The sequence below is a fragment of the Convolutriloba macropyga genome, chromosome 7, assembly GCF_964194025.1.
Source record: "Convolutriloba macropyga chromosome 7, txConMacr16.3, whole genome shotgun sequence".
In the NCBI taxonomy this organism is placed as follows: Eukaryota; Metazoa; Xenacoelomorpha; order Acoela; family Convolutidae; genus Convolutriloba; species Convolutriloba macropyga.
In genome coordinates, this window is record NC_134474.1 from 55081948 (window position 1) to 55106975 (window position 25028).

Below are 25028 nucleotides of genomic sequence, written 5' to 3' on the forward strand. Positions count from 1 at the left end.
GCATAGGGTAGGGGGTTGAAATGCCTGGAGGTAGAAAATTAGAAGAGCTTGTGCCTTGAATGTGTGTAGTGTTATCTACTCGTGTTTGTAGCGATTCTATGCCTGAATCTTTTGTTGGGGTAGACTCAACGTTAAAAGTTGGCTGTAGGGTAGTATTAGGATTAGAAGTATGTTGTGTTTCTACTAAGGGCCACTGCGAAATCACAATATGTTTTGCGCCACTATGAGCGTTCGATTTGGCTATATAATGCTTATTATAATCAGTATAGTAACCATCAGTGTCGTCGGGAACTACAGTTCTCAACTAACTCTTGTATTTTTCTTCTTTCGGGTAATAAGGTACTATATGATTTCTATGCACGGTTTTCTTCTCATTTGTTTTATCATGTTGTATTTCATATATAGTATTAGTTAACTTATTAAATAGAAGTGAATTAGTTGGCAGAAGTTACAGTCTTGGGGGGCTCAGCTTCAACGAGAACGCTAACAACCCATTGAAGGTGTTACAAACTCTACTGAGAGGACAGGGTATACTTGCCAGAAAGCACAAAGTTATAATTTGGCACGACGTTATCAGTAATTCGATAAACAAACACAAAAGCAACAACTACAGGGCCATAAGTGCTGAAAAGTAACTCGAAATACTGCGTGAATTCAGTCATCGAATCGAAGCCGTTGTGTATTGTAGACGTGAGGGAGCCCCTGACATTTTTCGCAAATTGTTGGAGAGCAAAATCACCATATTAGACGTTAAATCAAACCTTCTATCCCATCGCAAGAGTAAAGATTTCAAAGTATTAGACGACCTAAAACAAACCCACCCGTCCACTGAACTTGAAGCCCGACTGCTCTCAACTGTTTGGCGGCACAGAAAGAACTTGAAAAGCCTTTACAAGAGTGACAAGAAGAAGAGGTCGAAACAGTGCAAGCCAAAGAAAAACAAGCCATCAAAGAAGGAGAGAGAAAGAGCGAAACGGAAGAAAGAAACAGCTCAATAGGTAAATTTTGATTGTTTGACTGTGTTGTTGGTTTTTGTTGGAGTGCCTTCGCAACCTTAACTGGTAGGAAGGGGCTCTGACGATTTCTAAACGGTACAGTTATTCGATCTGTTTATCTTTCGTTATAAGCACGAGTGTGTTGTTTGATTTTGATTTTGTTAGAGTGCCTTCGCAACCTTAACTGGTAGGAAGAGGCTCAGACTTTTCTCAGACTTTTACGAAATTGTATAAATACAAGTGCCTTCGCAACCTTAACTGGTAGGAAGGGGCTTGTACTCTTGAACTCTTGAAAATGGGAGATAAAGCTAGAACTCAATCAACGAAGTACCCATGTGGTACCTGTAATCTTGAATGCAAAGATGGATCAGTTTCGTGTTTTAAATGTGGTTGCTGGTACCACGCCGGTGATTGTTCCGGCATTGCTACAAGTGTCCTTAGATGTCTGCAAAAAACTTCAGGGCTTATTTGGTTGTGTAAAGACTGCGAAGAAAGTGGTAAAAAACTCCTCAGAGATGGACCCGATGATATAAATGAAATTGGCAGTAAGCTAGCCTGCATACAAAAGCAGTTAACTGATCGACAACTGAATGAGAATAAGCTTGAAAACACAGTGCAGAAATTCATTGATGAAAGATTGTTGCATATTGAACAAAAGCTTGAGAACAAAATCAATTTAGTCATTGAAAAACAGCAGCAGATACCGGATCAAATTAAGACATCATGGCAAAAAAGCAATGTATCGACTCCCATACCAAACATGAAGAAAATAATGAAAGAAACTCTACAACAGCAGGAACAAGAAAAGGAGGACAATGAAAAACGGGAGAATAATCTGGTACTATTTAATGTTCCAGAAAGCAAACTCGAAACTCCCAAGGAAAGAGAAAGTGTGGACCTACAAGTCTTTCTTCATTTCTGCGAAGAGGGCTTAAGGATTGATCTGGACGAAAATCAAATAGAAAAAGTTATACGAATTGGGAAAGTTAGCAATGAAGGCTCACCAAAACCGAGACCGCTGAAAATTGTCCTCAAAGAGAAAAGGGATAAAATTAACATCTTTAGATCATTGAGAAATTTGAAGGAATCGCATTCGACACTCCAACTGATCAGTGTTTCTCATGACTACTCAAGACAGACCCGCGAAAAAATAAATTCAATGATTGAGGAAGCTAAAAAGAAGGACGGAGACGACTCAATAAACTACAGATACACAATTAGGGGAACTGCAAGTCAGCTACAGCTTCAAAAACGCCGCAGAAAAACGGTTTCAAACGCTGCTGCATCTGGCTTCTGACTAAAATCTATCAATATCTTACTATACAATGTAAGAAGCTTGATCGACTTGAACAAAAGAATTAAATTTGCTGACTATGTATACAGACTTGATTTCGACGTTTTACTTTTAACTGAGACATGGCTCACTGCTGAGATAAAAAGTGCTGAACTGTTCCTTCCCGATTATGATATTATACGAGGCGATAGATCAACTGAATCAGATGCGTCTCGTCACGGCGGTGTGCTGGTAGCTGTGAAGAAAACAATCAAATCCGAGGAAATTAGTGTGGCTGAATTACCCTATCAGTTCAATCTTCACTTCGCGTTACCAAGTTAATTGGCCTAGAACCTTTTTACATCGCAGTTCTCTACAACCCTCCGGCGGGAAGCAAATACCGGATATCTATTGAGGATTTACAGAAGTTATTCCGCTTCCTTGAGGAAACGTGCTGCAAGCGTCTCCTCTTATCCGGTGACTTCAATATGCCTCACACTAACTGGAGTACATATGATTCTGCCAACGATTATGAAAATCAGATTGCTTCGCTTCTGTTCTATATGAATTTAAAACAATACATCGATTTCAATACAACAAAGAAAAGCTGTCTTGATCTTGTGTTGTGCAATGAAGATTCAATCATCAATGATACAACTTTGTGCGGAAATCTTTCTCGGTTTTCGGACCATTTTCCCATCACGATTAATGTGTCCATTAATAGTAAAGTTTCAGAAAATTCATCAACGAGATATTTTAGCTACTGCAATTGTGATTTTGATGCGTTGAATGAGGCTATTATTGCCAACCCATTCAAGCCGTACTGCTATAGCAATGTGGATGTTAACACGAATCTCTGGTATGAATGGATATTTAAACTGATCGAAATACATGTTCCTGTTCGAACTAAAAATAGACAACTACTGCCTCCATGGACATCAGCAGAGACATCCCATCACATGAACAAGATTAAAACTGAGCGAAGAAAACTACAGAAAAAGGGACTGTGTACGTCTGAAAAACTGAAAAAGTTCACTGAGGAATGTAATCAATTGCAAATAAACGATAGAGTCGAGTACGAGCAAAAGCTTTTTGCCAGCAGACACAAAGGACGAATCTACAAATATTTGAAAAGCCTGAAAAAGGATAGTCTACCACCAGTCATAAAATCTGAAAACTTGAAAAGGGAAGCTAGCACAGATCTCGAGAAAGCAAACCTTTTTAATAATTACTTTGCTACGGTAGTGACTGATGACGGTTATGAATACTTCGAACCAAGTGAACAGCATAATTTTGGGGAAAATGACATCTTAATTACGGAAGATTTAATCAAAACAGAGCTAAAGTCACTTAACATCTCGAAGAGCAGAGGTCAAGATTCGATACCACCCTTATTGTTTAAAAGATGCGGGGGATCAATAGCTATGTCCCTGAAAAACTTGTTCTGTAATATCAAGCGATTGCGCAAATTTCCATCTGCTTGGAAGACTGGTATTGTCAGTCCGATATACAAAGATGGTGACAAAAGAGAAGTTTCGAACTATAGGCCAGTTACTCTATTAAACATTGTCGCAAAATTATTTGAAAAATTTATCTTTGCACCACTCTACACTGCGTTTGCTGATCGAATAAGCAATTTCCAATTTGGTTTTAGGCCAAGACGTTCTGTTGTACTACAATTACTATACAGTTTGTCTCATATTTACTCACACTTGAACTCGAGAGATTCTGTTAATTTATTTATTTTGTTTGATTTCTCCAAAGCGTTTGACAAAATAAAACATAGTATCCTGATGAAAAAGTTACTTCAAATTCCCATCTCCAAGGCTTTATTCGAACTGATACAAGACTATTTATTAGGAAGAACACAGAAAGTGCGAATAGGTGACCAGCTATCAAATGAGCGAACTGTAACATCTGGAGTACCACAGGGATCGGTATTGGGACCATTATTCTTCCTGATATACATAAACGATCTCCCCAATGCTGTTTTCTCATCGTTAGCCTTACTATTTGCTGATGATTTAAAACTTCTTTACAATGGGAGACCTGAACAAGAATCCTTAGAAAAACTGCAAACGGATTTACAAGCCCTTCACAACTGGAGTGTGCAAAACCATCTACTATTTAACTTGAAAAAATGTTCCATTAGCGAATTTCAGTACGGTAGAAATAAGAACACCCTAGAAGATTTTTGTTTTATTATGAATGGAAGAAATTTAAACCACAAAAGCCTTGTTCGTGACGTTGGCCTGTTCATGGATGAATCACTAAACTGGAACGAGCATGTGAAAGTAAGAGTTGGAATGGCCAGAAAATCGTTCTTTCGGTTGAGAAGAAGTACGTCCCCGATCATTTGCACCAAGAGTAAAGTCGACCTATACCGATCAATAATATCAATGTCGATGCTATCTGCATCCGAATGCTGGGAACTAAGAAAAACGAATTTCGAAATAATTGAAAAATTCAATAAAAAGGTTCTGAAGTGGATTTGCGGAAATTTTGACTACAAGGATGCTTTGATCAAATCAAACTTATTACCACCACTCTACATTAAAGTGCTTAAAGACCTTCTACTTTTCAGTAACATCTTGGAAGGAAGGTACAATGTCGACTTTTCGAAAGAATTCAACATCACCAACAGCGGTAGAAGGAGACGTGTTGTGCTTCCAGACACTAGATTTGAAATACAGAGGCAAAATTTTTGGTATAGGACTGGATTCAGAATAAACGTCGTGCAAAGAGCTCTTGATTTCTTTAACCCGGAGAATCTGAAGAACAAACTTATTGAATACATGTGGAGTTATTTTATTAGACATTGGACTGAAAACAATCCCTGTACTTGGATTTTTATTTGTTTATGTACAAACTGTCGTGCCAATCCTAGATTGTAAACGCGGGGTGTGATTCCCCAGTGGCATATCCACGAATTCATAATAATAATAATAATAATTCGTGGCACTGTGTAAGGGCCTGAGCGTAGCTCTTGTAGCTTTTTAGACTTTAGTAGTCCATTAGATAGATTTTCTAATAGTACTTTTCTACCTTCAGGTAGAAGCTTTCCGAGTTTGAATCTATTTCTATACTTGTGTGCTTTATTCGTAGTTTGTCAACATTTAGTGTAGGTATTCGAATATATAGTTTTAAACGTATTCTCTCATTTTAACATTTCGTTAGATAATCTGTTTTGTAATAATTTCTCTATCTTTTTGTTATTACAAGTTTCTTCACTATGCGAGTGTGGTGGTAGATTACTACAATACTCTGATGTGCATTTCTTTTGATTATCTCTTAGTAGTCCTAACGTTAGTGATAACGGTATTTGCGGTTTTGTTCCGAATAGTATTTCATAAGGGGTATAGCCTGTACTCTAGTTTACTGCAGTATTGTGTGAAAATGCAAATTTACTAGTGTATTCGGACCAGTTCGATCCACTTTGACTAATAAAATGTCTTAGGTAATTAGTCAAACGTTTATTTTGTACTTCTACTTACAAGAGATACATTAATCAGGAAGTTTGGGGACTTGAAGCTGAAGACTATTTGGTTTATATGTCGGAGGCATACCAACATCTAAAAATTGTCTTGGGGCCGAGAAGGTTTGGGCGCTCGACCGAGTAAGTGTCATGAGCAAACCGTGGAGGCGGCATGAACTGAAATGTGTGTCAGTAGAGACTTTGGAGATAGTGGAATTCTTCCTGGATCTGGATGTGAGTATTTGTGGATTTATTACTCAGAATAACTGTTTTTTGTGATGAGGCCTTCAGGGGCGCACGAAGGAATAAATTATGAAAGGTTTTAAGGTAGTAGAGAAAAAGGAGGGGACATGTTTGTTAGTCAGAGTGATAAGGAGAAAAAAATTTCGATTTTAGTACTTCCAAAAATTCTTTGTGGGAGATACAGTGGAATGGGTGTGGGAAGAGCAGGAGACATTAGCTAAGCAACTCTGGGCTCTTCATTATGCATGGTAGGATCCGGAAGTTGGTCCCGAGCTGCAAAGAGCATATAAGATGCTGAGGGAGCTCAAAATTCCGGAGTGCTACTTTCAAAAGTGACACACTCAGGAGTGCAGTGCTAAAGAATCTACTAAAGAACTTCATGAACATACGGGTATAATTTAAACTGTTGAGATTTGTATTTTTTGCGCTTATATGAGGGCTTTGCGCGTTATATTTTAACCTTGTGTATATATATTTTTATGCTTTTTTTGGTGCCACGTTACGCTTTTGAATATAAAAGATATTATTTAAAAGAGATTGTGTGTCTATTTCTTTTTGAGTTTTCAGCGTTAGTTTGTAATAAAGGGTAAGCAAAAAATATTGAATTTGCATAAGCTTTGAACATGTAGAGAAGTTATGTGTGTGTAACAGCTGGCAATGGTGATTAATCGCGCACTTTGTGTAAGATTTGTGTTGAGTGGGCTATTTGATTTTTGCCTTTCACTCTTGTTGACTATAGTTGATCTCTTCTTGCATAGTAAATACTAAACTTGAAAATCAAATTTTGTTCTTGTTAATTCAAATTTCTTCGACTTTTAGTTTCAATCCATTTCTTCTTTAACTTTTACATTCTTATCTTTCTTTTAATTCCTTCTTTAATTTTGTTTTCTATTTCTTATTTTCGGTTCTATATTCTCATCATGTCTGATATGCATGTGAACTTCCTGGAGGTTGACCAGCATCTACAGGATAAGCTTAATTACGCTGAGGTAAAATTCAGTCAACGGGGTGTTAATCTGGTCCCGGTTTCGGGCTTCAAAAAGAGGTCCCGGGAATTTTATTACAAGAGATACATTAATCAGGAAGTTTGGGGACTTAAAGCTGAAGACTATTTGGTTTATATGTCGGAGGCATACCAACATCTAAAAATTGTCTTGGAGGACGAGGAGGTTTGGGCGCTCGACCGAGTAAGTGTGATGAGCTAACCGTGGAGGCGGCATGAACTGAAATGTGTCGGTAGAGTCTTTGGAGGTAGTGGACTTCTTCCTGGGCCTGGATGTGAGTATTTGTTGATTTATTACTCAGAATAACTGTTTGTTGTGATGAGGACTTCAGGGGCACTCGAAGGAATATATTATGAAAAGTTTTAAGGTAGTAGAGAAAAAGGAGGGGAAATGTTTGTTAGTCAGAGTGATAAGGAAAAAAATTTTTCGATTTTAGTTCTTCCAAAAATTCTTTGTGGGAGATAAAGTGGAATGGGTGTGGGAAGAGCAGGAGACATTAGCTAAGCAACCCTGGGCTCTTCATTATGCATGGTGGGATCCGGAAGTTGGTCCCTTTCTTCAAAGAGCATATAAGATGCTGAGGGAGCTCAAAATTCCGGAGTGTGCTTTTTTCAAAAGTGACACACTCAGGAGTGCAGCGCTAAAGAATCTACTAAAGAACTTCATGAACATACGAGTATAATTTAAACTGTTGAGATTTGTATTTTTTGCGCTTATATAAGGGCTTTGCGCGTTATATTTTAACGCTGTGTATATATACTTTTATGGTTTTTTGGTGCGTGGTTACGCTTTTGAATATAAAAGATATTATTTAAAAGAGATTGTGTGTCTCTATTTCTCTTTGAGTTTATGTAGTAAGTCAGAAGGAATAGGTTCACCAAAGAATGTAGGTGCATTTCTATTACGCTGAGGACTGCTCAATACTTCATTTGCGTCTGGTAAATTAGATATATTAGGTGAGGCTGTAGGTGTAGGATTATAATGTGATGTGGGATTATTATGCATTGATTGGGGAAATAATTTACCTGTAGCTTTAAATTTACTAGTATGATCAGGTGGAGTAGAAAAACTTTCCTGCTGTGGGCTATTAGGTGAATACATATTTTGCATAGGGTAGGGGGTTGAAATGCCTGGAGGTAGAAAATTAGAAGAGCTTGTGCCTTGAATGTGTGTAGTGTTATCTACTCGTGTTTGTAGCGATTCTATGCCTGAATCTTTTGTTGGGGTAGACTCAACGTTAAAAGTTGGCTGTAGGGTAGTATTAGGATTAGAAGTATGTTGTGTTTCTACTAAGGGCCACTGCGAAATCACAATATGTTTTGCGCCACTATGAGCGTTCGATTTGGCTATATAATGCTTATTATAATCATAATAGTAATCATCATTGTCTGGAACTACATAGTTCTCAACTAACTCTTGTATTTTTCTTCTTTCGGGTAATAAGGTACTATATGATTTCGATGCACGGTTTTCTTCTCATTTGTTTTATCATGTTGTATTTCATATGTAGTATTAGTTAACATTCGTTGCACTGTGTAAGGGCCTGAGCGTAGCTCTTGTAGCTTTTTAGACTTTAGTAGTCCTTTAGATCGATTTAGATTTTCTAATAGTACTTTTCTACCTTCAGGTAGAGGCTTTCCGAGTTTGAATCTATTTCTATACTTGTGTGCTTTATTCGTAGTTTGTCAACATTTAGTGTAGGTATTCGAATATATAGTTTTAAATGTATTCTCTCATTTTAACATTTCGTTAGATAATCTGTTTTGTAATAATTTCTCTATCTTTTTGTTATTACAAGTTTCTTCACTATGCGAGTGTGGTGGTAGAATACTACAATACTCTGATGTGCATTTCTTTTGATTATCTCGTAGTAGTCCTAACGTTAGTGATAACGGTATTTGCGGTTTTGTTCCGAATAGTATTTCATAAGGGGTATAGCCTGTACTCTAGTTTACTGCAGTATTGTGTGAAAATGCAAATTTACTAGTGTATTCGGACCAGTTCGATCCACTTTGACTAATAAAATGTCTTAGGTAATTAGTCAAACGTTTATTTTGTACTTCTACTTACAAGAGATACATTAATCAGGAAGTTTGGGGACTTGAAGCTGAAGACTATTTGGTTTATATGTCGGAGGCATACCAACATCTAAAAATTGTCTTGGGGGCCGAGAAGGTTTGGGCGCTCGACCGAGTAAGTGTCATGAGCAAACCGTGGAGGCGGCATGAACTGAAATGTGTGTCAGTAGAGACTTTGGAGATAGTGGAATTCTTCCTGGATCTTTGACTAATAAAATCCACTTTGACTAATAAAATGTCTTAGGTAATTAGTCAAATATTTATTTTGTACTTCTACTTTGCCATTAGTCCAAGGTGAATATGCAGTTCGGGGGCATAGTGTAATTCCCATTTCGTTTATATAGTGAACGAAATCATTACTAATAAAGGCCTTGCCGTTATCATGTACCATTTGTTGAGGTATACCAATTGTAGTTATAAATTTCTCTAGTTGATTTACTGTTTCGAAAGCTTCGGCATCCTTGCTAGGGTATACTTGTATAAATCTAGAGAAAGCATCTACTATTACGAGACAAAATTTATTTCCTTTACTAAGTGGTCGTAGTGGACCTTTATGATCAATATGAAGTGTATGTAAGGGTATAGCTTCTAATTGTCCCCATGGTTCTAAGGGTGCTTCGTTTAAGTCTTTGCGTGCTGACTTATTAGTTTGGCGACTTAAGCAATCTAACATTAACATTTCAATCCATTTAAACATACCGGGCCAATAGAAATATCGCTTAACTCTATTGTAAGTTGTGCTTTCTGCTCTGTGACCACTAAGTTCATGCGTATGTGCGACCTCGAATATTTTAGTAAATAGTGAAGATGGTGCACATATCCTAACGTTAAAAGATCCGTCTTCACAAGATTCAGAATAACAGAGTAAATAGTATTGACTCTCTAGAAACAACAAGTTGAAATTACTTCTATAATTTTGTAATGCTTTAGATTGTTTAATTATGTAGTTCTTTTCTGTAGCTTTGGCTACTTTTACCCAATCTCTAACTTTGTCTATAACGGAGTCGTTTACTTGCTCTTCAAGAATATTATCAGTGTCAAGATTAGCGTATTTTGCAAAATCTGTAACCCTAGCTATTAAATCTAATGTATCTGAGTGGACATCCTTTTCTGAGATGTTTTGAAAAGCTTCTGGTTCAATAAGTTTCTTAAATTTTGTACGTCTAATATAGTCGGCTTTAGCAGATTCTAATTGTTCAATAAGAGTTTTCAATATTACCTTCTACTAAGTCTAACCAATCTTGGTCATCATAACCTTCTCGATCATCACTTATTTCGGCTATTTCTTCAATCTCGGAGTAGTAGTGATTGTCAAAATCACTAGCTAGTTCTGAAGTTACTTTCTTTATTTGATTTATTTGCGTGCCGTTGCGAAAACAATAAGAAAAACTGTGTATAGCATTACAGTGCTCATCTATGTAGATTGGTGCATCATCTACACTAAAGTCACCTTCATCGTTTATATTGATTAGTTTCTTTCTTTCGCCTTTGACTTGAGCAATAATTGGATAACAGTCTTTAGCAGTTGCGACCTTATCGTCTTGATGCAATACAGAGTAGTTAACTTCTTTTCCGTTAAAATGAAATTTTATATCTTTAGGTATTACTTTGTGTTCTAGTTGATAAAGTTTAGCCTCTGCTAAAGAAATGTTTCGGCTAAGAATATCAGGGAACGCTAAGTTTTTGCCTTCAGTGTAATTTGCCTTCAGTGTAAATAATTTGCAAATTTTGAAACTTAGTTATCACAACTTGATATTAAAAGAAACGATGTGACATTTGTCCGCGTCGTGACCAAAGAAATAGAATTGGTCTGTGATCACAATAGAGATAGATTGGAAATGGGGATCCAAAAACATAAAATTTATATGTTTGTAATGCAGATATTATTCCGCATAGTTCTGTATGTTGAGGAGACATTTTTTGTTCGGCTTCATCAAATGATCTCGAGTTTGCTGAAATCATACGTTTTCTATCAGGAAAATCTTGTATAAGAACACAACCTGTTCCTAAGTTAGATGAATCGGCATGTATATGAAAAGGATAGTCATTAGAAGGAAATGCGTTGGAAATGTCATGACATAACCTTTGTTTAAGATCCGTGAATATCTTTTCGTGTTCTGGTAACCATTTGAATAGTGTTGTATCTTTAGTTAAATCATATAGAGGTTTTGCATCTATGTGAAAGTTTAAAATGTAGGTGTGATAGAAACTCATCATTCCTAAAACTCTTAAAACTTCTGTTTTCGATTTTGGCGTTTTCAGGTTTCTAATATCATCTATACGTGATGCAATAGGAGATAATCCGTCTTTGGAGATAACATGTCCTAGAAATCTCACTTTTCATAAGAACAAAATTGTTTTATCATGGGCTGCTTTAAGGTTTGCCTTTCGAAGCAAAGAGTGATACTCTCTTACTATTGTGAACATTTCTCTTTTATCTTTAGCTTGTAATAGAGTGTCGTCTATGTATGTTATGGCTTGTTTAAGTTTTATAAGAGGTCCAAATGCATAACGCATTAGTTTGCTAAAGAAGCTGGGTAATGGCTGAAGACCATAAAATCCTACTTGATAAGTGTACTGTCTGCCTCCTACAAAAAACTTGTAACCTTTTGTGTATCTTCGGTTAATGGTACTTGAATGTAAGCTGATGATAAATCACTACTTGTAAAGATAGTTCCAGTGATTCTTGTCATTAGAACGTGGTTCAAATGGCCAACTAGAATTACTGGTATCAGTTATGGAGTTTAGGTATCTAGCATCTATGACTAGTTTTACACAATCCTTCTTGGGTAGTATGATAACAGGATTGACAAACCAACTATTCATATCGTCGTTCTCGTTGAGCTCTCCGATGATTCCTGCTTGAAATAATTCATCCATTAGTTTTTCTAATTTATCTCTGAGATAAATGGTAATTTTGCTAGGTCGTTGCTTTTTAAAAGTAGCGTCCTTCTTTAGGGTTAAATGAAATTTATGTTTAGTTCTGCCAATATCTTTTCTAGATACTCTATGTCCTCAAAGGTATTTCTATTTTGCTTAATTACAAAATCACTAACGGCTTTATTTATGATTCCGTTGCTTTGTAATTCATCTCTAAACTTAGGGAACTGAGCATTAACTTTAGGTCTACATAATTCTTTAGCTTCGGTAGAGAAGTCTGTCGCTAATTCTTTCATCTTCTTTGCTTTTTTCTATTATCTCACTTTCAATAATATCGAGCACCTCTTACTGTTCTATTGTATGGGTCTCTAGTTTTTGTAGTTTATCAATGTCATCTTTGCTTGAATACACATAGATAGTTATTCCTGAAATCTTAAATGTTTGTTCAATTAGAGAGGATATATCTCTCCAATCCATTCCGTCTAAACCACAAGCTATTTTTGGCATCGCTATACAGCGTAAATTTTGTCCCAGTGCGTGATATCTCATAGCAAAAAGCGTTGTTTTGATTGTATCAGTTGTTGGCTTCTCATAATGATTATCTTTAGTGATCAGATTATATACTAGGTTATTATCTGCTCTGAAAGTTATGTCACCTATATCACAGTTCCTACATTTACAGTAGTCCTTTAATAAGGGTATTCTTTTGAAGATTGTTTTAGCAAAACCCTTTCTCATTTCTGCATCTGAGGATATTGTGTGCGCTATAGGCATATTAGAATCAAATATAGATTGGGTACGAAAATCTACATATCCAATGGAAGAATTAGTTTGAATTTGCTGTCCTTCTTGTAAATTGTTTACTACTGTGTTCAGTATGAAGCAACTGTTATAGTCCTCACTTTCGTTTAGTATTGTACTTGTAAATTCGGCACAGTTTTTGATATTGTATCTTTGTATTGGTTTGTCGGTGATATCACACATAGCATAACCTATTATTCCTCTATTTATCTGTATTGGGTGATTCTTTTGATTCTCCATGAATATGGGTAGAAATTCTTCGGGTTGTGGGCAAAGTGTGTTTACAAAGACTAGGTCAGTTTTTGCAACATTAATATGAGGCATGAAAAATGTTCCTGGTGGAAATAAAGCTTGACTGGGGTGCTTTTGTTTGTGCAATTGTGTACTTTTCTGTTGCAGAAAGATTGGTTGAGCTATGTTTAAAGCAGTCATTTTAGTTATGTATGGATAATCCTTCTGATTGTTGAGTGAGCCGTAGCAAATTAAGTTTTTTTTTTCAGTTTTTAACTCTACTGCGGGTATATCGAAGTGAAGTGCTTTTAGAAACAAATGACAAAAATCAATACCTATTATGTTCTGTCTCTGCTCTTTAGTCACGAATAATTTATGGGTGACTGTATATTTACCGTCGGTTTCAAAACTAGACTGAATAGTTGTATAGCCAAGAATTCTGATTGAAGAACCAGTGTATGTTTTTGAATCACAATTTGTACTTTGTAGATGCAAATTTTGTCCAAGGTTTACTAGAGCAAGGTATGTAGAATGATTGATGATAGTGCAAGTTGATCCTGGGTCAATCATAAAATCTACTTCCAAACCACTATTATTTTTAATGTATCCGGTGGCAAAGTGATATAAGTTGAGGTATATTCTTGACTTAGTACTACTTTCTTTAGTAGCGTTCGGAGACTTCAATAGTTTGAAAGAAGTCTGTTATAGCATTTACGTAGTCATCGTCACCTTCAACGAAACTTATTTGATTTGGTTGTTGTTGAATATTGTTAGGTTTAGATTGTCTTTGTTGTAGATTGTTATTTCTACATGGTGTATAGAAGCTAGCGCCTTGTTGTGGCTGTTGCGGTTGTTGTGGTGATGGTGATTGTTGTTCAAGATTTGGTTCATTATTTCTATATGTGTTTTGCTGAGGGAATGTCTGTTCGTAGGGCTGTATAAACCTTTTACCATAGTTGCTAAAATATGTGTTGTTGTTGAAAATTTGGCTTGTTGAACCTAAGTCTATAGTTTGAGTAGCCACCTCTTGGTTGATAGCCTTGGTTTCTAGGACCATTGAATCTTGTATTGCATCGGTTATTCCTTCTATAATCATCAGAGAATGTTATATTTTGCCTTCTTGGTTCGACTAGTTCCTTTCTCAGTTTATTAACACTATCGTCTATCTGTCTCTTTGTGCATCTAGAGATGGAATGACCATTACTTCTGCATTAATCACAGAATCTAGTACTGTTAGGTCTGCCTTTTATGTTTGGGTCTCTAGGCCTAGAAGTATCTATAGCATTTACTTCGTTGCTTTTGAAAAGGTTGGTTAAATCATTGATTTTGCTCTCAAGTGTTTTGAGTTTATCTAGCCCTGTAGCTTGACGACTAAGTGATCAACTAACTTTGTCCAAATTATTGAAGGTTTCTCGTGCGCTTTGCGTTTTAAACCTTGTGGTCTTACTCCCCTTTTAGCAAAATCTAAGTATTTCTGATTTCGTTGTCTTTTTTGAATTTCTTGCTTTCTTATATTGTCATCGCCTGTAATGCTTGTTGGTATCTTTTCTGGCCCACATTTCTCAACTCCACTCTTTATTCCATGTAGATAGTTCTTTATTGATTCTCCTTCCTGCCTGAATGTGTTCTCAACCTCAAGACTAAATCTGAATTGGTCTCTACCGTCTGTGAATCTTTTAATAAATTCATCTTTTAAAGTATTCCAATTTGTAGCATCTGTAACTTCACTCTCAAACCATTCTAGTGCGGTATCAGTTAAAAGTGAGCCGAATAAGGATTGTTGCCTTTTATCATAGCTAGTTTCTGCAGCGGGTGCTGTAGGCCTAGTTCCTAGTGAAAAGAGTATTTTGTTTTCTACAGAATTCCAAAAAGAAGTGGCGTCCTGATTAGGATCATTGCCTGAGAAAGATACAAGTGAAAGGCTTGGATGTGTTATGGGAGTTTCAGGTGGGGGAGCAACGGCAGGGGGAGGAGTACTACCACCAGCACTGGTCATTGCTTAAGGACTGAAGTTATTTAATGAAAACTGTCTAAAACAGAAGAGTAGTTTAAATCAAATTCAGTTAAGAATTTAAGTGAGAAACCTCTTGAATAGTTAAATTAGATAAGTTTTTTAATGGCCTCTCTATATTAAGTGAACAAGTTGATTTCAATGCATCAAATATTTTAGACGAACAAGTTAAATCGAAGTAGCCTCTCTGGGACCACCACTTATACTGCTGGTCCGTACATTAGATACTTAAACGACGGTGTTAATCGCGGGACCACATGTATAACTTGAGACTTCAACCCCTAGTTCTACTCTTGGTATATAGTTAAGTATTAAAGAAAGTTAAATGTAAACATGAATTAATAAATTATGTTAAACCGAGCATTAAGGGATAGAATAGTTAAAGTTATTAAGATTGAGATAGCACTAGTTGGCACAGGTTGAAATATTCTAAGTTACTTTTAACTTAGATAGAATTTAAGAGATGTTAATTTAGAACTTAGAGAAGTTAAGCTGAACTTATGAGATGTTAATTTATAACTCAGAGAAGTTAAGCTGAACTTACCTGATTTCCAAAATTGTGCTAAGTTAATATTTTCTGACTTAGAAAGTTCTTAGTTAAGAACTTGTCACAAAATATTCTGAGTTAAAATCTATCTCAAGTGAGTTGAGATTTGAGCAAAGGAGCAATACGGGAGTATGGTTTAAATCAGAAGTTATCGGGGACCAAATTGTGCTGGTGGTTGAGAGTGCAAGCTCCTTTTATACTTGCGGACACGTGGTTCTCTAGTATCCTATTGGATAGAGATAACAGTGTCGACAGAGTTACCAAGGTTAAGTTGGTTTTCTCTGTGTGGCGTGACAAAATCACGTCATGGTATTCTCAGTTTAAGTTAGTAATCTTAAAATAGTAGTTTATTTAAAACTACTTAGTAATTTGTTAACACGTTAAAATGGACTTTGTCCAAATCAAGTTTGTGCTTCACGCACTATAACGTAAATTCTCAAAATAGCACTAAGATTATCAAATAGTGTTACTGAGTGTACACTTCAGTACAGTCTGTTTGAGAATTTGCCATTTCCTGTTTTGATTCTGGCTATTCTGACCAAATTGTCATTTTCTGTATATGCTTTATGCACATAATGTAAAATAAATCTCCTTTTGTCAGATTTGCTTTTCGGCCATGTTCTTTGACTTGGTCTGCAACTGGGATAAATATTCAGTTGTTCATTTCTTCAAAACTCTGCTATAAGTTTTTTCCAAGTACTGAAAGCGCTTTTTCGAATCTTCCTAATCTTTTGTTATTGGGACTGGGGGAACAAACAAAGACAATTGATGATTATGAAAGCCAGTTAATAGCATAGCAGGGTTTAAGTTATGACTGTCTTTCGCATCATATGTGAGCGGTCTCGAGTTAAGTACAGCTTCGACTTGGCATAGCATTGTATATACTTAATCAAAAATGAGGTTAGCTGTTGTTTCGATTGTTTTGAACAGTTGTAGCTTTATTGATTTGACTCCTGCTTCCCATAGTCCTGCTTTCATGAAATTGTGAAGCTTTGGCTGGAATTGTTTAACAGTTAATGCCTAAACCTAACACAGGTTGAGGTAAACAATCAGTTCCGACAGTTCCGTATTCCTCTTTCAGCAGCCTTTTGAGTTTTATGAGGACATTCAATGATCCTATAAAGTTTGTCCCGTCGTCCGAAAATATGTGAACTGGACATGCTCGTCGCGAAATGACTCATCTGATAGCATTCATGCATTCCTGTGTATCCAACGCTTTAGTGACATCCAAATGAAAGGCTTTTGTAATGAAGCATACGAAGACTACATTTGGCTTGTCTTGTCACATATGTAAGGCATTGGACCGGCGAAGTCTATGCCCACGTTACTGAATGGTGGCGCAGAGTTGACTAATTCTTGTGGTAGGTCGCCTAAGAGTTGAGAAAATTTACGGCCATTAAACGGAAAACATGTGATACAGTTTCCAACAATAGATCTGATCTTGTCAACGTTTTCACTCAAATTATCCAGAACTTCTGACGCGTATGAACAACTGTTGCGTTTACCTCTGAATTTAACACTCGCTGATGACTGTCAAGTACGATTAACTTCGAAAGATGATTTTTGTAACGCAAAATTGATTGAAATTTGACAGATTCAATCAAGCAATCTGCTGCTACCAAACGTCCACCAACCTTTAAAACTCTTTTCTCTATAAAGGGATAAAGTTGAAGGATTCTCGAGTTTTGAATTATGCTTTGGCTTTTCTGCAATTTGTCTATTTCATTAATATATTTTTGCTTCTGCACTTCTCCAACAAGCATATTTAATGCTTGTCTCTTGAATTCTGTTCTCTATATGGATTTGCAAAATGTAAGCAAAATGTAAGCAATCTTTAGAACTTGCTTTGCTACTCTTATTGCTTTGTCGAGACTTCCGTAACGTTCAATAGGGAACAATTAGTCGATTTGGTGAATCGACTGCTCAGTGTTTTGATCATTGAGCGGGTCGTTTACCTCCCCCAGGGATTCGGTAATAGTACCCGAATCTAGTATTAATATTTGGTTCCGCACTAGTTCCTTCTTTACTTCTGTTGACTGAAGAACTTCTGGTTGTTTTGGGAGAGTCAGGTTTCCTTCAGAGAGCCATTGTGGGACTTCCCACCACATTTAAAGGGATGAAAGCTGTTTTGCTGGCACCAGCGGGTAAGATCGGCTGGATTTTCTTCTGTTGGCACGTATTTCCATTTCTCTGGTTGAATTATTTGTTGGACTTTGGCCACACGGTTAGCTTTGAATGTTGAGAATCTACTAGGGGAAGCAATAATCCAAGCTAAGTCAACTGTTGAATCGTTACATGTATATATCTCAGTTGTAAATCCACTTTGGTTTACCGTTGTCTGTGGAATAAATGAAGTTGTATTTTTTCAATAGCGAAGTTGGCCACAAAGCGTGGCATACGTAGCTCAGATAAATGATGTAATCCGCTCATCAAGGCTTTAAATTGGTCGGTTATGTTTGCCCCAACATCATCATCGCATCCAATTTTATGTTCCCAAGTCATCTGGAAAAGAATTTTGCATTGAAGCGTTACTGATGTTAGGAAACCGATAGGGTCAAATACTTTACCCGTATTGCTAGATATTGCTCTTCTGGTGGTTATATGCAAGCTTTCAGGATGGGGCAAGTTGCTGTTAACTGAATCTATCAACATTTTTTGTTAGATGCTAAGTTAATTTTGTAGCTTCTTCATTTTGACCAGTTCTTGGGCTCGGCTGTGGCTTCGGCGGTTTTTTGTAGAACATATGTTTGTTGAAGCTGGAATCTTTTTGACCGAAAAGCATCGTGCATGGTTCAGTTTTTGAATGGTATAGTTTTTTTCTGCCAAATTTTCTATTTTTGTGAAAATTTTTTCCTCAAACTTGACTACTAATTTTTGCTTTTCAGATTTTTGGTTCTCTGTGTTTGAGTAGCTATTTTCAGGTTCTGAAAGCTCGGATGACTTCGGGCATCTATCAGTTACTCAGACAACATCTCAGATGTCGCCAAAAGGCGTTTTTTGCAGCTATTTGTCGACGTCAGTTTTGACCGTTTTTCGCCTTTTTGCGGAGTTGTTGATGTTTTTCTTGATTAAACCCTGTTAAATATTGCATTGAATTAATCGGGCAAACATGGGGAGTCTCATGGCTATAAGCGTGAGAGTCCAGTAACTGGATTTCACTTAGTTTTTTACAGTCGAGGTTGACCACTAATTGTGGAAATCCGATTTTTGAAACTCGTCGAGTTTGACTGATGGACACTCAATAACTGTTTCTTCGTGTTCGGGCAGACTCATAGTAACGACGTTGCACTGACTTTGGGATCTATTGAAGTAGAAAGGTTCTCTTTTGGGCTGACAGTTGAGACCAAGGGTTTTGATGGTGTGACCATGTTCACCGATGAAAAGATCTTTGTTTTCTTGTAGTTCCGGGGAAATTGCTTCCATAACTTCATGTGAGTTGCTTGCCCACTTGCGAATAGACATCCCAATGAGTTCTAGAGTAGTTGTAATGTCTGTGAACAGGCCAATGACTTGCTTTTGTGTGTCACAAACAACAAGAAGTTCCTCAAAATAAAATAAGTTGAGTAATGAATTTTTGCAATGAATTGATGGAACATCTTTTCAGTATCACGTAGTTCCCTGATGGCATGGTATGAACTAGAAGAAATACCGTATATGACCCGTGTCATACAGTACTTCTTTATTGGTTGCTTGATTAACTTCTTTCATGGTTGCTAGACTACATCGCCAAAACATCTGATGAAAGTTACGGTCCTTTTCGTTTAGTTCGATTTGACAGTACATCTTTGTGATATCACCTGTTAAAGCAATGCGATGGAGACGAAATTTAATCATTATCTCAACAAGGTCGGGCTGTTGTTTTGTACCAGCAAGGAAGCAATCGTTGAGACTTCTTCCGTTCGTTATTTTTGCTGATGAGTTGAAAACTGCTCTGCATTTTGTAGTCGTAGAGCTTGACTTCCATACTGCGTGATGTGGCATCACAAAGTGTTTGTCGGGTGACAGATTATGGTCGCTTTCAGGCACTGGTTCTAAATGTCCTGTCTCATTCATCTCTTGAAAGAATTCTGTGTACTGAGCTTGGGCATCTGGGTTTCGGGAAAGCTTTTCATTACCCAAAAAATGTCTAAGGGTTTTTCGAGATGATTCTCCTGTCGTGCAACAATTCCTGACTATCTGGATCAAAAATGTTTTCATACTGGTCAATTGGTAGTCGAGATTGAGGCCTTCCATTTTGGCCATAAGTTGTTGTCAAATAGTGATAAATGCACGCCAATTCTTTGGGAGTGAACATGGCTGGAGGAAGTGCTGGAACATCTCAGATTTCCCAAAATTTGGCACAGGACTTGATTTCGTTGTCAAGTAGGCATATTGCAATCGATTGTGCATAACGTTTATCTGATTTTATATTAGCTAATCCTGAAGCTGTCCAGCCTAGCGTAGTTTCTGTGAGGCATAAAGAACATTGTTTCAGTATGGTAGAACATTTTTTTGTAGAACATATGTTTGTTGAAGCTGGAATCTTTTTGACCGAAAAGCATCGTGCATGGTTCAGTTTTTGAATGGTATAGTTTTTTTCTGCCAAATTTTCTATTTTTGTGAAAATTTTTTCCTCAAACTTGACTACTAATTTTTGCTTTTCAGATTTTTGGTTCTCTGTGTTTGAGTAGCTATTTTCAGGTTCTGAAAGCTCGGATGACTTCGGGCATCTATCAGTTACTCAGACAACATCTCAGATGTCGCCAAAAGGCGTTTTTTGCAGCTATTTGTCGACGTCAGTTTTGACCGTTTTTCGCCTTTTTGCGGAGTTGTTGATGTTTTTCTTGATTAAACCCTGTTAAATATTGCATTGAATTAATCGGGCAAACATGGGGAGTCTCATGGCTATAAGCGTGAGAGTCCAGTAACTGGATTTCACTTAGTTTTTTACAGTCGAGGTTGACCACTAATTGTGGAAATCCGATTTTTGAAACTCGTCGAGTTTGACTGATGGACACTCAATAACTGTTTCTTCGTGTTCGGGCAGACTCATAGTAACGACGTTGCACTGACTTTGGGATCTATTGAAGTAGAAAGGTTCTCTTTTGGGCTGACAGTTGAGACCAAGGGTTTTGATGGTGTGACCATGTTCACCGATGAAAAGATCTTTGTTTTCTTGTAGTTCCGGGGAAATTGCTTCCATAACTTCATGTGAGTTGCTTGCCCACTTGCGAATAGACATCCCAATGAGTTCTAGAGTAGTTGTAATGTCTGTGAACAGGCCAATGACTTGCTTTTGTGTGTCACAAACAACAAGAAGTTCCTCAAAATAAAATAAGTTGAGTAATGAATTTTTGCAATGAATTGATGGAACATCTTTTCAGTATCACGTAGTTCCCTGATGGCATGGTATGAACTAGAAGAAATACCGTATATGACCCGTGTCATACAGTACTTCTTTATTGGTTGCTTGATTAACTTCTTTCATGGTTGCTAGACTACATCGCCAAAACATCTGATGAAAGTTACGGTCCTTTTCGTTTAGTTCGATTTGACAGTACATCTTTGTGATATCACCTGTTAAAGCAATGCGATGGAGACGAAATTTAATCATTATCTCAACAAGGTCGGGCTGTTGTTTTGTACCAGCAAGGAAGCAATCGTTGAGACTTCTTCCGTTCGTTATTTTTGCTGATGAGTTGAAAACTGCTCTGCATTTTGTAGTCGTAGAGCTTGACTTCCATACTGCGTGATGTGGCATCACAAAGTGTTTGTCGGGTGACAGATTATGGTCGCTTTCAGGCACTGGTTCTAAATGTCCTGTCTCATTCATCTCTTGAAAGAATTCTGTGTACTGAGCTTGGGCATCTGGGTTTCGGGAAAGCTTTTCATTACCCAAAAAATGTCTAAGGGTTTTTCGAGATGATTCTCCTGTCGTGCAACAATTCCTGACTATCTGGATCAAAAATGTTTTCATACTGGTCAATTGGTAGTCGAGATTGAGGCCTTCCATTTTGGCCATAAGTTGTTGTCAAATAGTGATAAATGCACGCCAATTCTTTGGGAGTGAACATGGCTGGAGGAAGTGCTGGAACATCTCAGATTTCCCAAAATTTGGCACAGGACTTGATTTCGTTGTCAAGTAGGCATATTGCAATCGATTGTGCATAACGTTTATCTGATTTTATATTAGCTAATCCTGAAGCTGTCCAGCCTAGCGTAGTTTCTGTGAGGCATAAAGAACATTGTTTCAGTATGGTAGAACATTTTTTTGTAGAACATATGTTTGTTGAAGCTGGAATCTTTTTGACCGAAAAGCATCGTGCATGGTTCAGTTTTTGAATGGTATAGTTTTTTTCTGCCAAATTTTCTATTTTTGTGAAAATTTTTTCCTCAAACTTGACTACTAATTTTTGCTTTTCAGATTTTTGGTTCTCTGTGTTTGAGTAGCTATTTTCAGGTTCTGAAAGCTCGGATGACTTCGGGCATCTATCAGTTACTCAGACAACATCTCAGATGTCGCCAAAAGGCGTTTTTTGCAGCTATTTGTCGACGTCAGTTTTGACCGTTTTTCGCCTTTTTGCGGAGTTGTTGATGTTTTTCTTGATTAAACCCTGTTAAATATTGCATTGAATTAATCGGGCAAACATGGGGAGTCTCATGGCTATAAGCGTGAGAGTCCAGTAACTGGATTTCACTTAGTTTTTTACAGTCGAGGTTGACCACTAATTGTGGAAATCCGATTTTTGAAACTCGTCGAGTTTGACTGATGGACACTCAATAACTGTTTCTTCGTGTTCGGGCAGACTCATAGTAACGACGTTGCACTGACTTTGGGATCTATTGAAGTAGAAAGGTTCTCTTTTGGGCTGACAGTTGAGACCAAGGGTTTTGATGGTGTGACCATGTTCACCGATGAAAAGATCTTTGTTTTCTTGTAGTTCCGGGGAAATTGCTTCCATAACTTCATGTGAGTTGCTTGCCCACTTGCGAATAGACATCCCAATGAGTTCTAGAGTAGTTGTAATGTCTGTGAACAGGCCAATGACTTGCTTTTGTGTGTCACAAACAACAAGAAGTTCCTCAAAATAAAATAAGTTGAGTAATGAATTTTTGCAATGAATTGATGGAACATCTTTTCAGTATCACGTAGTTCCCTGATGGCATGGTATGAACTAGAAGAAATACCGTATATGACCCGTGTCATACAGTACTTCTTTATTGGTTGCTTGATTAACTTCTTTCATGGTTGCTAGACTACATCGCCAAAACATCTGATGAAAGTTACGGTCCTTTTCGTTTAGTTCGATTTGACAGTACATCTTTGTGATATCACCTGTTAAAGCAATGCGATGGAGACGAAATTTAATCATTATCTCAACAAGGTCGGGCTGTTGTTTTGTACCAGCAAGGAAGCAATCGTTGAGACTTCTTCCGTTCGTTATTTTTGCTGATGAGTTGAAAACTGCTCTGCATTTTGTAGTCGTAGAGCTTGACTTCCATACTGCGTGATGTGGCATCACAAAGTGTTTGTCGGGTGACAGATTATGGTCGCTTTCAGGCACTGGTTCTAAATGTCCTGTCTCATTCATCTCTTGAAAGAATTCTGTGTACTGAGCTTGGGCATCTGGGTTTCGGGAAAGCTTTTCATTACCCAAAAAATGTCTAAGGGTTTTTCGAGATGATTCTCCTGTCGTGCAACAATTCCTGACTATCTGGATCAAAAATGTTTTCATACTGGTCAATTGGTAGTCGAGATTGAGGCCTTCCATTTTGGCCATAAGTTGTTGTCAAATAGTGATAAATGCACGCCAATTCTTTGGGAGTGAACATGGCTGGAGGAAGTGCTGGAACATCTCAGATTTCCCAAAATTTGGCACAGGACTTGATTTCGTTGTCAAGTAGGCATATTGCAATCGATTGTGCATAACGTTTATCTGATTTTATATTAGCTAATCCTGAAGCTGTCCAGCCTAGCGTAGTTTCTGTGAGGCATAAAGAACATTGTTTCAGTATCCGTCCTCTAATAATCTGTGTGTATGCAGAAATAACGTCTATTATGTCTAGTAGTATATCTATTTCGCCTGGTTGCCAAAATTGATTATCAGCCAAATTGTAATTGACCAAGTCTGCGTAGTCAGTCTCTGAAATGGGCTGATTTGGATTTTCGCTGGTTGTAATTGTCTTCTGCACTACGCAGTTGAGAATAATATTTTCACCTGATTTGGGAATAATTTCAAGTTTGAGAGACCCGTCGACCTGCATTGAGTCCTTCTGATTGCCCCCTATGATTCTTTCATTCAATGATTTTGGTTCTAACCCCAGTGTCTTGCAGGGTTTTGCTGTAACTCCATTGATATGAGCTCCTGTGTCTAACAATGCTCTTAGATTGTGTATTTCTTTGTTTCTACCAATTACTTAACGCGAGCATTTGGTAAGGTAGTCATTTGGAAAGATTTTTCAGTCAAACTACAAGCATGTGTGCCTCAATATTGAAATCCTCGTGTTAAAATGTATGATGCTTACCCTGACATGTTTTGCATCTAGATTGTGACATACATTGATCGCTTTCGTGATTGAATCCCAAGCAATTTTGACAGGACTTATTGGCGGCTATGGCAGATTGCTTATCTTTCGCCGAAAGTCCTTGGATTTTGAGCAAGCCCACGGAGCATGCCTTTCCTTGCATGAGTCACAACACACGGATGTTTGAAGCCTTGCTTCGATCGCTCATCCCGTCCAGTGACGTTGTTGTTTGGGGGAATGGGATCGATTGGCATTTCCATCGATCTTACTCTGATGTCCAAGAGGTCATCAGTTCGTCAAATTTAAGACCTTCACTGCCTTCATTTCGGAGTTCTCATGCTTTCTGAGAGTCGAAATCCAATTTTGTGAAAAGAAGATAGTGCCTCTTCTTTACTCTCATTAAAATTCCTACATTGGATTAATATAACGTTTAAAGTAAGTGTACGTTCGCAATAGCTATTTACTATGTAAAAAAAGGATTGAATTTAATAATGAATTGAATGGCTTTTTAATCAGGGGGAATTAGCACCTAAACAAAGCGAGTGAATTTTGAGCGGGAAATTTTGCGTGTGTTTAAACAACTGAAAAAAGATCAGCCTTAGCGAATAAATCAAAAGTAATTACATGCGTTGAGTAATTATGTTTATACATTGCCACCCCCGTTGATGTATTGCACCAAAAAATACAAAAAAAATTACTTCAGATCATATGTCGGTTTTTGATAGGATCAACTAAAATTCAATGTTACATCACAAGAAAAATCATATTTGGACAGGGTTTTGTCCTGCCGAAGTGTGGCTTGTGAGAGTCCAGCTGTCAGTGGTCAAGTCTTCTGGTGTCCGCGTACACAGGTACCGAAAGTCTGCTCGTGGGAAGGACGGCAGGCGGAAGATCTATTTCAATTCTATTTCAGCGAATTAAATAGAAAGAGAAGACGTAAAATAAAATTCGGTGATCTATTCTGATTTGCCCCAATCAACTTAAT